General features: G+C 46.4%; 1 protein-coding gene across 2 annotated transcripts in view; it reads left to right on the plus strand.

Annotated features, from left to right (window-relative positions):
- Positions 1-1,209: 1,209 nt before the first annotated feature.
- Epac (Exchange protein directly activated by cAMP) overlaps positions 1,210-18,018 on the plus strand; it is a 794,549-nt gene continuing 777,740 nt past the window's right edge. For both annotated transcript variants that reach the window (XM_050187979.3, XM_072286537.1), the window contains exon 1: positions 1,210-1,460. The gene's annotated coding sequence lies outside the window, so the exon portion shown is untranslated. The remainder of the gene's footprint in view (positions 1,461-18,018) is intronic.

The raw sequence follows: 18,018 nt of genomic DNA on the forward strand, positions 1-18,018 counted from the left end.
GAAACCCGTACGGGATCCACGAAAGAAAAAGCTTCGTAGTTGAAGCAACATTCGTCTTGGTCCGGGACGATCGGGTGTCAGTTGCTACGATCTGGTGGATGTCTTATTTTTGCCTTTATTAATTACTTCGTTCCAGTTTGCCGCTTTCCGCAGAACTATTACGCCACGTAGAATCTCCGTTCGCTGCACCAAATATGGAACTTGAACGATTTGGTTCCAGTTCATTGCTGGAGAACAGTGAAACTAACTTTACGCGAACTTAAATGAAGGGAGAGGGAGACGACGGCACTCCGTTTTGGTACTTCCTCTTCGCTGCTACGTCGTCATAGCTGGGCTTTCGAAGAACATGAACCCTGGGCACGCCACAGTGTCTACCTGTGCATGCGCGCCGAACCAACCACCAGAAGCATGTTGCGATGTAGTGCTATGGCACTTCTACATCAAAAGAAATATCTAAATACTTTATTGAGTAGAAAGAAACGGGGTCCGTATTCACACACACACAAAAAAAGTCTTTACGCTAGAACTGTTTCTTCGACCACAGACCAGCTGACGTTGATGGTGCGCATGCATTATTACCGAAGGCGTTCTTCCAGTGACAAGCAGCACTTCCGACCGAAGAGTATTTTGTATTCAGCTCCCCAGTTCGCGTTCACAGAAAGCTTCTAAGGCAGTCGGCCAATGGCAAACGACATGTAAAAACGGATAACTTTGGGAATCCGGGCCCAGTGTACTGGCAAGGAAGAAAGTGCAAGGCTTGCAAGTTGCACTGCTAGCAAATGCGATGCGACACGAGGTCTCAGGGGCTATGTTGCACCAACGGATATCAATGCCGCCTTCGCCTGAATATTGCGCATTGTTGCGAATCCTGGAGAGAAAAGGAAAAAAAGTGCACGAGGTCTCCTTTTATCTTGACGGGAGCGGTTTCGATGGCCCGCGCTTTGGCTCGAATCGCTTTCCCCCACCGCTCGGATTCCAGCGCGCGAGTGCGGCCGCAGGTATCGACGGCCTGCCCGGGACGTCTGCACCCCCTCAGCCCCAATGAGAAGCGGCCAAAAAAAGCTCCCGGTGAAGTGGCGTCACTCGCGCCGAGCTCGCCATCTTGCGGACACCTGGAGCAACGGTCGGGAGCCACGTGATTGCTCGCCGCTTTCGCTCCGTTCGCCCTGCGCCTGGCCCGTTTATTCGATGCTTCTGTTGGATACCGGAGCGGGCTGTTTTGTTTGCGGCGTCGGAGCCAGGGGCGCCAAGTTTACCTTCGCGCGACGGATAACGACGGGCGCCCGGAGCCAGCCGTCAAACTGTGTTGAATCGTCGTCGCCGAATGGAATACTATGCGGCACTTTTTTGTCGTGAGCTCTTCTGCGTGTGCTTATGCGAGTGAGTGCCTTGCAAGTTGGAGACTCCGCGAGCGCGTTTGATTCTCGTTGCCCGTGACTCGTTCGACGACGTCCAGACAGGTGAGAACTACTTCGGGAGTCTGCTTGCTCGTGCACTCGGTCAGGTTTTGCGTTTAGAAAAAAAAAAAAGAACTTTGTGCACGTGTCTGTCCGTGTGTGTTCGGCCAGTTGATTGCTCCATGTGACTTGAAGTTGCGTGTCCTATTCAAGATGAAAGACGAGACCTATATGACTTTTTTTTTTTTTTTTTAGTGGTGCGTGTGCTAACAGTTTGGTCATGGCAGACATCGAGTTGCTGTTTCATACACGGGCACATTATCTGGGCATGCAGAGCACTAACAGTTTCATTTCGCAATAATGGTGGGCCTTGAAACGCGTTTATAGATATCTATAATTTTCATTTCGCATACTGATATACATACTATATAAAAATTGCGTCTTCTTGTCGACCGGCAATCGCCTTTACTCATGTAAAGCTATCCTTGTTAGCACTGAAGGCTGACACCTGTTTGATTCCTGCTAAGGCTGACGCTCGATCTGTTGCTTTGCCAGGCACGCAGCGTCTTATCCTTTGCGCTCTAAGTGTAGGCAACCATATAATGTGTCGATTTAAGCAAGTCCTCAGTGCTCGTGTTTTAGTATTTAGCCATGTCAGCCTCTATGACATAACATTATATCCTACAATTGATTCAGTTTCTTGCACTCAAAACAACTTTTCATTTCATAGACAACTGCCCCGTTTGTGTCCAAATGATTGCCTGATTTTTATATAACTATTTTACGCGTTGGTCGCGTCTTTTCTTTCTTTCGATTCATGTTCTTTTCTTTTACTTTGAAGAATCTATATGATTTAAGCATCCTAATCAAATTATATGACATGGATTATGAAAAATGCGGTTCTGCTGTACCAAAATCAAACGCCCCATCTCAAGGACCAATAAAACCAAAATTCATTGATCTCTGCGAGTCCCATCGGCTTCCTTTCACGACCTCACACGTAAAAAGCAATTAGGCGCGCGGTATTGAATGACATTTAGCTTTAATGTCCAGTAGAAGCGATCGCATGACTGGGGTATAAGTATTCCAAAACGACAACGTAAAATAGTTGCAAGGAATCTGGCACAGTGCACACACAATAACGTTTCGGGGTAACACGCTGTCGAAGCCATAGCGGATCCACCTGCAGACATTAAAAGAAAGAGATAGAGATAGAGAGAGAGAGAGAGAGAGAGAACAAAACGCGGCAGCTGCAAAGTACTAAAAGTCTCTCGACACTCGAACCAGAATATAACTTCTGAAACGTAAAGGAAACGAGCCTAAATGTGAGCTCACGCGCCCTATGATTCCCTCGTGGAAGTAGCTCTCAGCTTTTCTCTCATAATAAATATCCCTCTCTTTGCGTTTGATGAGGGTAATAAGGGCGTGTCTGTCGTTACGGGCCACGCCGCGCGTCCTGCCAGGAGTGAGGTTCCCGGTTCATTCCACACGCTGGCGCGATATTTCATACGATAAGACGCCTGTGGGTTACGTTTTCGTCTTCCTTATCTGGCCCGGTGGGCAATATAATTTCATTCCTTTAAAGTAGAATGGAGGGAGCAATGCACCAGGTTAACACTCACCCATCGGTGGCGCGCATTATAATTTAGGTCATGTGGGAAAAAAATGCCTTTGGAACCCTTGCGCTTCCTGCAAAACAAAATTCAGTAATAGCCGTTCTTTGCTCCAGCGTCGCAGAATAAAATTATTCGTTTATCTCATCCATATAATATAATATAAGAATGTCTGTGCTGAGCGCTGGCACGTATTTTATGAATATTCGGGGGTTTGTCGCAAGGTGCATGTAATGAAGACGGACAAAAGAAAAAAGGCATCAAATAAACCCGTTGTACAGTCCAGTACGATGTATACACACAACTATACTAACAGCTTGCGCGTGTTCGTTAGTATATTTCCGCGACGCGTTCGTGGACCCACACCTACGCCACTCGGCCCATAACGTTCAATGCGTTCCCAACATCATGTTTCGCAATTTATTTCCCTCGACCGCTTTTATTTGTGCACGCCGAAAGTCGGCCATCTACGCCTATTTACCATCAGACACGCTTTTATTTGACGACCTAGCCGGATCAGCGACTGTGAGTTTCTTTGCCTTTTCATTTGTTCATCCGTATGTGATATGCGACCTACACTTTTCGTCGTGCACCACTTATTTTTCGGGCAATAGGCCATACAGCCTGATAGCGAAAGCTTAGCGTATACGACTCTCTACGGGTCGTCTCATCTTTGGTAGGTACCTCATAATTTCAGAGCCCATAAAGGCTATTGCTGCTGAACGCTAGAACTGCTAATATATCATGCACACAGCTACGGGCGATGAGAACTAGATAGTTCATACCTGTTAGGGAACGGCGCGTTAAATTCTACGCATCCCTAGACGCCTAGAACTCTAATGTGATGCGCCACAAGAGACTGATCGGTAAAGTGAACCTTCACCTTGGCGCGCCGTCTCTGTCGTCTTCGATCGACTGCTAAAACAACGTAAAAGAATTGAAAGGAATAGGGAGCTCTGCAAACGTCAAATGCGTGCTAGTGAAAGGCACTGATTAGTATACAATCGTTCAGTTTTCTCCGCCTAAAGGGACTGCTCTTTTTAGCTGCGTGGGAAAGCTTATGGAGAAGATGGTATTGACGCGCCCAGACTGGTTACTGATGAATATGAATGTCTACCCTCCGCAAATATCAGGGTTCAGAAAGAGCCGCAGCGTCATAGCAACGTTATAAGCCTTGTGAATGGCGAAAAACTCAGCAAAGCTCCACGCAACAATCACTATTGGCGTACTTTTCGGCATCATGGGAGCGTTCGATAGCGAGACTCACCAGACAATATTATACGGTCTGAACTCCGTTGGAGTTGGTGGTCGTATATGGCGGCTGCATCTCAGACTAGCTCACTGATCCATCAGTCTACATGTCCACAGAAGTAGGTGATACAGCTCCGCACACAGTGCATCAAGGAGTTCTCCAGCGCGGTGTTTTAATTCCGACTTTATTTAAAATATCTCTTATTGCACTGGAGAAACGCATTCCCAAGTCGTTTGAAATCTATCCCTATGCAGATGACATCTGTATATGGAGCTGTTGTCGCAACAGACGTGTCCTACGAGCAAGATTGCAGAAAGCAATCAATTCTATTGAAATTTTTTTATTTGCACGAGGTCTAACGATGTCGCCAGAAAAGTGCCGCCATTGCTTTCACCAGGCATCATGTCTCACGCTACACGTTAAAGGTTGTACACTTTCCCTTTCGCTACGCGTCAAGTCACAAGTTTCTGGACGTGACAATCGACAGACTAATAACCTTGATGCCCTATATTCGAATACTACAAGAAAGAAAGTTGGGTCATACGCGAGCATCTTCCGTATGCATCAAGCAACATTGGAAGCCACTCCGTAAATTCTCTGCTACGCATGTATAAGGCTCTCTCTGAATGTCTCCTACGATACAGCCTTCCTGTTCCATATAGGGTATTTCCCAAACCAACATAAAAGCACTCACTAGGGTGCAAGCAAAAGTCCTGAGGGTGTGCCTCGGTCTGCTGAAAAACGCATCAAGTGTAGGAACCCTCGCAGAAAGCAGACGCCCATCGGTTCCAATCTTTCTGCAGCCGGAGTTTCTTCGAATACACATGTGCTTTGCCTCCAGACTGCCGGATCATCCACTTGCTTCAGGCAGCGGTCTTGTGGTGCGGCCCCTGCTCCCACTGAATTATCAAAGCCCTTATATGCCGATAAAGCCACCGCAGAGAATTCCTTCGTGCTCCATCGTCACTTTAGTGCCTGGGTTCAAGAACGAGAGAAATTCTCCTAGTCCAGGGCAGACATATTTTTTTTCTAGAGCATCTTAACACTACCTACAGGGCTCACCGTCACATCGACACTGGCGGCTCCGTTACGCCTGCCTGCATCATCTGTCATTGGTGCGTGCATTCCGTGTGCGAGTGTAACGGCGAGTCCTTATGGGGAGAAACGGCGTCGCACGTTCTTAGTGAGCAAAAGCGCGACGCTCGGCATACCCCCGCGCCGTCGCGGACGCTAGAGTACGCGCACGAAGGAAACGAAAACAGCGGGGTGCGGTCTCATCGTGCGTCGTCATGGCTGATCGCGTTTCATGTTGTTCTTGTGGTCGCAGCAGAAAGCGCACGCCGGTCGCCACCCCGCTCGTCCGCCGGCCAGTGTTCCGCTGAGATGACGCGCGCACGGCAACAACGTCTATCAGAATTTTTCCGAACGTTCCAGTTTGAGCGCGCAAATCGGCAAAGTAGCGTCATCTCGGCCGGATGCCAGGAAACTAGCTTGATGATGACGGCGTGACGCCCGTACACGGGTCAAATTTTATTATTATTATTTGTTTTGAACACATATACAGATATACACACTTAACAGGAAAGGGAAAGCGAGGAGCAGGCTGGCAACTGCCACCGGAAGGGGCGCAACGCCTGCCTACTCTTCTGAAGGGAGGTAACAGCAACACAGAAATGGGAGATAGGAAGGAGGGGAGGAAAGAGGAAAGCAAGAGCAACAGCACAAATATAAAGACTAAAGTAGAACACAGTACACTACGCACGTTGTTCTGCCGAGTTTCGACTCTGCCGCCAAATTTTTGGTGCACTTTGGTGTTAATACGTAGAGAGGTTAGGCCCACCGTGGCGCACTTGGTTCTACTCCTGTTGAGATGGTTAGGGATGACTGAAGCTGGGAGGAAACACACTCACACACGCACGCCAGTGCTAATTACACTAGCGCAAAAATTATTTATTGTCTCGCAGGGCACGAGTCCTGTAGGAATGCTACAGGTGCTTCATTCTGGTGCAGCTGAGAGCCAAAGCCAGGGCACTGCTACATCTCGTCAGTTGCATTTTTAGGCATAATTGCTGCCGCTCGCGTTCTCGCGCGAGATTCGAACACTGCACCTGCTTCTTCACACGCGTTGTTCGCTGATACCTGGCAATTGCCATGTAGTGATTATCATGGGGAAAAAACGGGAGATGATTGTATTTCCGTATGAAGGCGACTCCAGTGTGTGCCCAATGGACCAGCCTAAATTGTTCGGATAATAAAAGCCAACGTTAGGTGCGATTCTTAACATTATTTCTCTGAATACACAGTGTTTCCTGGCTGCTTTTAACCGTTACATCTGCAGAAACCTCACGTCTGTTCTGCGAAGCTACCGGGCTTTCCAAATGATCAGTGTCCACCGTAAGCTTCGAGAACGATGAGGTGAGATTCGAACTTTCAACAGTGTTCTTGTGAATCGCAGTTCGATTGAACGTTGGTGAAGTAACTTTCGCGCTGACACTTCTGGGCCACGGAGAAAGAAAAAAAAACAAGAAATTTGAAGGGGGCAGGGCGCCAGGCAGCTATATAGCCTAGGCAAGGCCGCTTCCTCTAATGCCGTTCCCTCCCCTTCTCTCCGGGGAACATCCCCGAGAGGATTCTTGGGGAGTAAGGTCTTTATTCCCTGCATGGTTGCCTGACCTGTTTAAGAAACTATATATTTGGTACACCTTAGCTGTTACTGGCGCCCTCGTCACAATCGATCCTCGTCTTGCGTTTTCCTGTCTACTCTCTCTCCACGTCACTCAGTGCTTACTCTCTCACATTTTTCCTATTTCTATTCTCCTTTCCCTCACCCCCAGTGTAGGGTAGCAAACCGGATGCTCTACTGGTTGACTTCCCTGCCTTTCATATCCTTGTTTTCTCTCTCTCTCTCTTTCTCTCTCTCCAGAACACTCCGCGTTCTCAGCGGTTAGAAATTAGTGATTGTGCATCACGCGGCGAATGTCTATTTTCCACGAGCCTTTCACTTATATATATTTTTTTAAGGGATAAACTTCAAGATGGACAAGTCACGCTCCATCTGAGTTTGGTTTTTGTTTTCTTCCTCCGTGTTTGGTGCTCGCGTTCAGTGCGAGTGACAGCAAATATGGAAGTCACCAGTGCCACTGCTGGATCTACTGCCCATGGACACTTACGGCACATGGTGTGACAGACGAAACTCCTTCTGATTCTGTTGCACCGACCAGGACTTACGAAATTCTTAGCGCCTAAGGCCATGTCCGACAACTCAAATATATTAAGTGTGCGAGCCAGACCATCTGTGGTGATATGGTAAATCGTAGTTAAGAAGTGGAATCGCGTAAAGTTTTCTTTGTGCACAGTTTTAGCGGCATCCACTTTTGCTTACGAAGCAGTTCATACCGCTCCATGTCAGGAACAAAGGACCTATTTCTATTGTGAACTGCCAGAAGCGCACATGCGGTCCAATTGACAAAAAACGCGTGTGTGCAGACGCGTGCAATAACAAAGAAATACGAATTGCCATATTCTTTAATCATTCATCTAGCACATTTTACACTTAAGAGGAAGCTTTAACTCGGGCCCAACTCCGACGCGGCCTATTCAAATACATGTAAAATGCGAAACAGTTTTTATGAGATAACCACTGGACCGATTTTAATAAAATTTGTTGCATTTGAGATGAGAAAGGTAAATTCTAGTGACTGTTGGAAGGGGAATTTCGATTTGGGGCCTGAATTTCGTTAAAAAGATTTTCAAAAATTCGCAAGTGTGAAAAAGATAGAGCCACGAAGTTTACAAATTATTATTTCTCCACCAAAAACAAATATCGCGGTTCGGTAAACGGCATCCATTAGATCAATAGAAGCTGACAAATACGATGTGCCAATTAACATATTACGTGAATTGTTACGTTGTGTACAAGGGTTCTACAAAAGCTGTATTTCCATTTTACTAAACTTTTGAAATTCATGTGTAACATATCAATTTTCTCCGCTTTAGATGTACGATTAGATGCAGTTGACAGGATTGTGATGTCATCTTTCATTGCTAAGTTACAGAGTTGTAAATTTGATAGCTTCGTTTTCTGAAAATTTTCAATTTCTGCCAATTTTTAATAACATATTGATGACCTAAGTAAAATATTCGAAACCGACAGTCAATAGGTTTTAAGTTTTTCTTTTAAATGTAACAAACTTCGCCAAATTTGGTGCAGTGTTTGCCGAGCAAACGAATTCTCCTTTTACATCTAATTAGATAGGGGCACCCGAGCTAAAGCTTCCTCTTAAGCAAGATATTTCCAGCACTGCCAAGATGGCACGTCCTACTTCTTCTTTACAAGATCTTGTGTTGCGCACGAAATAAGAATCTTTCTTAGACTTGTGCCTACCTTATCATGAATGTTTTTTTTCTTTTGTAATCCCTTGGCACGTGCTTAATCTTGGTCTCGTATGAAGGAACGTCTTTTAATGCTTGAGATCCAGGCCAATTGGACGAACCTGAGTCTGATTCTGGTAGGGGAGAGCGAATGAGCCCGGCCGAGTAGAATTTTGTTCAGTATGAGTCCGAGTAAATCTGGCTGAGAGGAATTTTGTCTCTCAACCTAAAGAAAACATATAACTTGCGATTGAGACTGAGTGAGTTGTGTTCATTTTGCCAACTTATGGATTCATAAACGTTTCTTAGATACCATAACCTTTCACAAACTGATAATGGTATGGCAGTGATGCAGAAACGGTGAGAGAGTGCGAAAGAACAATGACACGCTGTTTATAAACTGCTGCTTACCACATAGTTACACATACTGAAATGAATCCGGAGGATGGGATCTTAATGACAACAGTGGTGTTGCAGAAAATAAAAAAAGGTACTCCATTGCACAAAAGTGCTTTTTCTTCATATTGTAACCAACAGTTCTAGCATGTCTCAACTAGCATACATTCTAGCATGTCTCAACTAGGCTGCACCAAGTTAAAATACAAAAAGAAAAGCAATTTAAGCCTGCTTTGCGAACGAAACCAATTGCATGTCGGTAATAGCAGCAACCTGAAGAAGCGTCCCGTAGTTTTTGTTTTCTTCCTAATTAATTAGGTCATAGGTATTAATTAACTTTCCTCTATCGCCACCCCCAGTGTAGGGTAGCAAATCGAATGCTCGTCTGGTTGACCTCCCAGCCTTTCCTGACCTTGCTCGCTCTCTCTCTTCGTTGCTACATTTACGGCAGACAAGTCAACCTTAGGTGTTAGAGTGACTTCAAAAAATATCAGTTATTTGTCGACCCCCTGTATTTGTGTGGTTTTTTTCTTCCTGCGTAAAAAAGAAAAGCCCGCGAAAATACAAAAAATATACCACGTGACTGTGACGACAGCGCTTTTTAGCGACCTCCGAGGGAAAGCAAACATCTTGCCCTGAACGCACCACCTTGCACAGCGCGTCGCGTTTGCGCTGGTTCTCAAGCATCCGGCGCGCGCCAATACGTAACAAAAAATATAGAGAAATAAGATAACTTTAAGGGAGTTATCAGTGTACCGTCTTTTAGTTTTACTACCACGGATTTGCTCGCGTATGTACGTTTTACCCACTATCTTGTCGTTGTGCCTGTCATCGTTATTTCAGTTTGTAGCTAAAGAAAACGGAATCCCCTCCGCTAACAAGCCGCCTTCGGCGCCTTTGTTATCGCTTTGGTGTTCACCGTGTTCGTGCGCGCGCGCGATCTTTCCATCATGCAGTGGCGGCGAGTGCCGTGCGCTCGAAAACCGGTTCGAACCCGACTCGCCGTGCGGAATAATGCGCTGGAGGGTGGGTGCTTGCTTTCCCACTGTGCTCATTAAAGAGCACTGTCGTGGCTGCTCGCGAGTGCGTACTCGCGTGGTACGTTTCTTATATTTTCGCGGGCTTTGTTTAACACGCGGGAAAAAAAAAAAGAAGAAAGAACCTCGTGAAATATAGTGTGTCGCAAACAATTGAAGTTGATGTTTGCCGAAAACGCTCGGACACTTCATGTCGGCGTGCCGCCTATAAATATAGCAAATAAATGCTTAGTTAAATTAGTATTGCATATTAATGAGGAAGAAGACAAATAAATACGAGTCACTTAATGCTGCTGTTGACCACATGGAATCGGTTTCATCCGCGCAGAAGGCGTCCGTAATTAAAATCAAAAACAAGAAAGAAAGCTCGGTACATGATGGCTGGGTCGCCCTGCATGTTATACTGGTGGGTATACTATGATAGCAGTGTGCTTATATGATAATATTTTACGCGTTCATTCATTAATTCAGTCATTCATTTACATGAAGACACTGTCGAACCGTTATAGGGATTATTACAGGGGTGGCAGTTAGTACACCAATCAAAATATACAAAACCACGCATAAAAAATTGGAGGAATTCGCACATAAGCAGTACAGAAACAAAAACATTTTTGCTCCTCGTAAACTGCCTTCCTGTACGCGTTCAGCAATTACTCTTATTTTGAGCTAAGCAACAGAAAACACACCTAATGAATTCTATTCTCCCACTGCTTGCTAGATATTGCGGCTAGGTTTTTCTCAGAATGCACAGAGAATATGCCCATAGTAATCAAGAAGCACATTGACTGGAATAGTCATTCATGGAGGAACTCTAGAACAGCACTGAGATTCATCGGCGTATCTGCTTGTGCACGGAAGGCACCCCGCACGTCGAAACCAGAGAAAATACGCGGACATTCGTTCCTCGCCGTTTGCACTCTATCGTGTCGAAGCTATCCCCAAGAGAACCTCTTATTGTTGCGATACTAACTACGTGGACGCTCCAAGCGAATTTTCGCCGTCGGCGTTGCCGTGAGGTTCTGCATATATTTCCTCGACAGCATATATTTCCTTGCGTATATTTCCTTCCTTGACGTCGAAGTCATGCACACTGCATCCCGCCTTTCCACAAGTGTTTATCGAAAGCCTACCCACACAGGGAAATATCTGCACTTTGATTCGGCCCATCCCCTTGGACAAAAACGATCTGTTGCCTCCACATTGTTCACCCGTGCATTCCTATTATGCTCGACTACTGACGCACGCAGAGCTGAGTTGAAGAGAGTGACGCAGGATTTGGTCGCCAATGGCTACCCCGGCCAGATTATAAGGACTGAAGGAAAGCGTGCAGCTGAACCCCCTGTAAGGCCGATGAGAACAAGAAAACGGGCGTCTCTCCCCTATGCACGAGGCGTGAGCGAGTCAATATGAAGAATTTTCAAAGATTATGATGTACAAATCTGCCACGTCCCTTCAAGCAAGCTAAAACAACAACTCGTCCGAGTAAAAGACCGCCTCGAAAAAGAAAAATTTCCGGGCGTCATCTACAAAATTCCTTGCCAGGAATGCCATGCGTGCTACGTAGGCGAGACGGGGAACTTTAAAAGAAGGCTACAGCAGCATCGCAATGATGTAGCCAAAGGACACCCGGTCTCCAGTGCCCTGGCAGAGCATCACGAAAAGACTGGACACAGTATAAACTGGCATTCGGCTTCTATCATCGAAGGAGAGAAAAAATTGTCATCCCGATTGCTCCTTGAATCATTCTGCATACAATCTACTACTAACACGATAAACCGGACACGGGGACCCTTCCTGAGTTGTACGCAAGCGCATTACCTCTTCCGACGCGTATATAATAAAGACCACCATGCATTCGTTCATTGTGAACAAGGCACCCGTATTGGGCGCCGAAACGTCAATCTGCGTTTTGAATGTTTTCAGTTGGCGAGTGTACGTTTATTCAGCCATGCGTATATTTAGGCATATGTACGCTGTATTCCATGCCGTGTAATTCGACATGCTGCATTTGCGGGCGTTGTATCGCACAGGAAGATGCCAGTCCCGCCAGAACCACGCGCTTGGCGCCGTTCCCTTATCGTCACCTTACCGTGGCCCGGCGCACGGGTCTCGTGTATTTAGCCACGACACGTTGACAAGGCAGCCGCTCTGGATGTAGATCTACCGTGCGTCCCAGCTAACGTTAGCCAAGCTCTTCAACGAAAAATAAAAAGATTAAAAGAGCACCGTAAGAGATACAATAATTAGACCTACGGTGCTCGTTCTTCAGAAGACGTATGACCCAACACCGTAGACCTTGCAATTGTATTTTGCACCATTATTTTATTTTATTTTGCCAAGCATCTTGGCTAACGTTAACTGGGGCGCCGTATAGATACACAGTCTCGTGTAATATGACCGGCAACACCGGTGCCCGTGGTCGAAGGGGCTCCAAGACTGTGCGGCTGCGCAGACAGAGGGTAAGTTCCAGACCTAAACACAGCTACAATTAGTGGTGTTTATTAAACCGCTATTTCGCACGCCAGAGCCGTCGCACAGCCCTGGAGCCCCTTTGACCACGAACAAGGGTGGTGCAAGTCATATTGCACGTGAGTGTACTTCCGTTGATTGTTTGAGGTTGAACACACCTAAGAATGCTTCTTCCTTAACTTCTGTAATGTACTTTTCCGCTAACCTTGTCTTTTTCTTTGTCTTCTTTGTCGCTTACAATATTTTTTCCTAGCCATGCTCGAATGATTTATTTGCCGAGTTGAATGAAATACGGATATAAGAGAAAAGTGACCTTTGAATGGCGAGCCGAATGTTATATTTTTCTCACTCCCGAATAAACTAAAATGTTACGTTTGTATATGGTCAGTGTCATAATAAAAAAATATAGAGCGTATTTACGTTACTTGATACATTCGTGTGTCATGCCGTTCGCATTGTGGACACCCGGCCAAATGAGAAGCCTAAAATTGAAAAATTACTGGTTTCGGTCGTCCGGAGTGTCATAGGCAACAAGAGCAATGTAGCAAAGCAACAGCGCTTTACCAGACGCACATAGAGCGTTGCATTAGTTAATATGTGTGATACTGCAGCACCACAGATTGGGTTATAAGGGCGCGTATATGGTGAGCGTGGTCAAATGATCAATGGCCTTGCCTAAATCTAGACACGAGCAATTCGTATGTATTCGCTGTCCAAACGCGAAGCATCCTTCTTGAATGAAGAAATATTATTGAGCGGAAGTTATTTGCACTACGCCTTCACACAGGAGCTGGTGGCTAAGAGCGACAATGCTACCCTCGTGCAGCAGAATCATTTTATTTATTTATTTATTTATTTATTTATTTATTTATTTATTTATTTAGGTATAATGTCAACCTTCTAATGATGGCACTTACAGGGAGGGTAAATGAAGGAAAAGCAAGAAATATCTAGAGTGCGCACAGCCATCAAGACGCTGCATTATCATTCAAGCACAAGTCTAAGGAGTGTTCATGTACACAAATATTTCATCTATTCACTACAGAGCTTTGAAATGCGTTTCGCAGTTCGAAACAGTCCTCATTTGCATCGGTCTCTCTTTCTCCACTGACGCTTATCTTCGTGTTGTGCAGCACAACATTCTGCGGACAACTACCAGGCTAAAACTTATAAGTGTCCAAACTGTCTGGGGCCCCACGACGCCTCATCAAAGGGACGTCCAAGATTTAAGCGGCAACTCTCTGTTTTGAAGAAATAGGTGAGGGACAGTTCGACTTATCGAGAAGCAGCTGCTGACGTCGGCGACGCAGGCGACGTCGTTGTCATCGCAGACGCTCATCAAGGAATTCTGCTCTCCGCACACAGAATACATGTTCCGCAAAGCCTCTTGCTGTTGAATCCGCTCCACCACCGCTGCAGAATGTATCCAACCGTGCATTGATAATGTAGCAGCTGAAAGAATGCTGTGGATGAAGCATGGCTACCACTGCTAAGGATAAGCCCGGTGGATAAAGTACAGCAAGGAATGGCACCACAGTCCTCCGCACCTCACCCAGATGAGCTGACAGAGCATGACCGCCGAATTGTAACAATGCTCAAGTCTTTGATAAATGCTATTCTCACGCTTGTGGATAATTCGAATACGCCAGAAGCTCGAAGAGCAGTGCAAGTGTTGGATTCCCTGAGCCCAGTGCTCGCAAATCTTGCGTATGCACAATGGCTCGTCCAATGCCTTCACTCCGTGATGAAGTGCGGGTGCGATGATTTTCCAGGGAAATGCCAGAGGACTTAGATCACCGATCTCGTGTTTCCATATGTTTTTGTTTTTGCCAAATGATTTCCTATAGTGGCAATTAGTGAACCAAATGTGTCAAAATCGTTAAGGCTCTCTAGGTACGAAGCCTTCACGGCGTCGACCTGCGGCGAATCAAGCAAAGTAATTGCTTACATCCGCACAGAACTAACCTATATTCCCCATTCGGTGCAACTTCATGACCGGAACCAATACATGTGTGTCTACATTACAAAATGTCAAGTGGTCTTCACCCTTATCGCCGCGTACATCTCCACATATAGTCGGTTCGACTGCGACCGACTGCGAGACATCCTGACGGGGACTCCTGTACCCTAGATTATAACTGGTGATTTTAATGCTCGTCATGTGATTAGGAAACCCTCCATAATAGATTCCAAGAGCCATAATTTGTGGAATTTGCTTGCGACTACGAATTCAGCATTATGAACGATGGCAGCCAACGTACTTGTGTGGCTCGACTTACAGCAGTTGCTTGGATTCGATTTTGGTGCCACGGCGCCTTGGTCAAAATATTCGTTGGTTCTCTGACATCGAGACTCATGGCAGTGACCATACTCCCGCTTACTTGAGAATTATGCGGTTTGACAGCTTCTCCTTTTCTACTTCCGAGCGAGTAAGGTGGTCAACGTACATGACAAAGGTGGAAGATGCATGCAAAGAAGGATTTGCCTGAACCATTGTGGACCTTATTACGCGTGTACTGGAAGCGTCTAAGTACAGTTTACGTACAGAATAAAACGTACAAATTTGGACATGGAACTTGAGCGACTTCGAACGATTCGGAGAAGGGCCAATGTATCGTACATGCGCACCAAGTCAGTTCATGAACTTATAGACGCTCGACGTACACCTAAGAAAATCCAACGTCCTAGGGACAGGCTGGCGGAACAAAGGTGGACGACGTTCTGCGAATCACTGTCTATCATATGGAGGATGGTGTGCGGTCTTGGCTCGTCTCCAGAACAACAAAATCCATTCTGCGCCTCCGCCCCACATCAAGGCTTTCGTAGGCTGATATAGCTGAATATTTCTGTGTGAAGATTACGGTTGGTGTGGTCTCCATCAGTGGCGAAATTCGGGGCGAGGTTCCTGCAACATACATTTCGAGAATTGAATGTGTCCTTCTCACTTGAGGAACTGGAAGCTGCTTTGGCCACATGCAGGCGCTCATCGTCACCATGACCGGTCGGCATCCCCTACGCTGCTTTATGCCACCTAGGGAAGATGGCCGATATCGACTTCTCGAATGTTACAGCCACTCATAGAATGATGATGTCTTTCCTGAATGGTGGAAGTCTAGTCTCTTGATACCACTCCTGAAGCCTGGAAAGTCGCCACTTGACCTATCATCCTACCGACCCGTTGCGCTGTACAGCTACGTTGGGAAGGTCATGGAAAGAATGGTTCTCACACGCCTCGAGTGGTATTTTGAGCGCCACAACATATACCCCAATGCTATGGCTGGGTGTGCAAGATGCGGATCGATGATCCGCTTACCATTACACTTGCCGTGGAGTCCTGCAGGGCGGGGTTCTTAGCCCCACTTCGTTCAGCCTCGCCAGCATTGAACTTGCCGAGGCTCCAGCACGTACAGTCAACCTTTCCATATATGCTGACGACATATGCATATGGGCGTCGGCAGTTACACGTCCCCATGTGCGTGCACGGCTCCAAAATGCAGTGACCCTAACATCGTCATGTGTGCGCACTCAAGGCCTCAGGATTTCAACCGAGAAGTGCGCCTTAGTCGCTTTTACCCAAAAGCCCATGGCCTGGCACCCAATTTCTAATGACCACCAAACAGTTTCATACACAAACCCTCATCGATTCCTAGGCGTTATTATCGACAGATACATTTCATAGAGCATCCACATCTCATGCCTGAAGAAGAGGCTTTCCTTTATAGTCCACATACTAAGGTTCCTTGCCGGTAGAACGTAACGTACATCCATTGCATCTGTGCTTCAACTCTACAGGACGCCCTTCCAAGGATACTTGCGATATAGGACATCAGTGCTGTCCAATGCTAACAAAACTATCATCCGTGTCCTACAGAGCGTTCAAGGCCAAGCCTTTCGAACACATCACCTCGCTACATGGCTACCTCGATGTGCTTCAAACGAAGGAGCAACAATTGGCACCACGACAGACCATCCAATAACGACTTATATAGCTGTAGACGTACTCCGGGCGCACGTTCGCCATATATCCATAGTACCTGGCCACCATCTCGCTCGCTTGCCTGAGAAAAGACCCAAGGCAGAAAAACGAGTTCTTGGGCGAGTTGGTCGCTTATTGCAGGTATAACAGCAGAGCCAAAAAACACACACAAAAGAAAGGAACACTGACAGAGACAGACAACCGCAGCGATTGTCCGTGTCTGTCAGTGTCTTTTTCTTTTTTTGTGTGTTTTGTGGTGCTGCTGTTATACCTGAAACCCAAAGCAGAGTTTTCCAGATCAGTGGCGGCTAACCAACACTCTTTGTCGCTGAGATATTCGCCCGCATCAAGAACGTCAACCCCTCTTTGGTGCTTGAAAAATCCTCCTGTGTACCTTGCTGTTCCAGGAGCCTGACCACCAAGGCTCTCAAGCAGATCAAATTGGAACTCTTGCATTGTTCGTGCTATAAGCGAATCCATGTTTACACGGACGGTTCGTTCTCGGTAAGTTTGACGGGCGCCATTGTTATACCATCTCAATCGGTCGTCATCCAGTTTAAGACATGTCACGACATCTACAGGTTCCGAGCTGACCGCTCTTCGCGTGTCTTTGGAATACATTAAAAGGAAACACCTAGCAAATGGGCAATACTTTGTGATTCGAAAGCAGCCTTCCAAAGCTTGAGAGGTTTACGACGTGGTGTCCCAAGTAAACGAAATTAGGCATTGTGCTTGTGAACGAGGTCAGGATATAGTCTTTCAGTGGATGCTGGGACATTTTGTCATCGTTGGTAATCACCTCGCCGATGACGTTGCCCCACGTGCCCAGGCTGGAGCACCGACACTCCTTATAATTTCATCGAGAATAGACGCTGCAAGAGAGCTTCGCAACCTCGCGCGTGCCATCACGTTGAGTTACTGGCATGCACCGCAGAACTCTAACTATCGCTTATACAGCCTTGGCCCATCACTGGAACTGAAATTGCCAGCAAACCTGTTACGACATGACGTAACATTGCTGTGCCGACTGTGGGTAAGAGTAGCATTCATTAATTCCTACAACTATCGTGTTCGAATGGCGGACACACCATTGTGCTCTAAGTGCAAGTGTGAAGAGACCATCAATCATCTTCTGGGCCACGGTTCTCGCTTCGATAATCAACGTCAGACTCTCCAGTGTGTCTTCAAAAGACTGGACGATAAGCCATTCACAGAAGCAATGGTCCTGGGGGCCTGGTCTCACAGTTAATCAGCACAGAAAGCCGTTCGAGCGCTTCTTCACTACCTGAAGGCAACAGACTTGAGTGCCCGACTGTAGACATCCAGGGAAAACAAGGGGAAAGCGGGAGATTGAAATTCAAGGAGATATATGCTTGCCTCGCCACAGTACATATATATATATGTATATATATAATGTATAGGTTTATATAGATTCTTCTAAAGGGGAAACGTGGTACGGCGAGTGGGTGCGGCAACGAGCGAAGGTGTGTCAGCGGCGAGGGTG

The sequence above is a fragment of the Dermacentor andersoni genome, chromosome 2 (assembly GCF_023375885.2).
Source record: "Dermacentor andersoni chromosome 2, qqDerAnde1_hic_scaffold, whole genome shotgun sequence".
Taxonomy (NCBI): Eukaryota; Metazoa; Arthropoda; class Arachnida; order Ixodida; family Ixodidae; genus Dermacentor; species Dermacentor andersoni.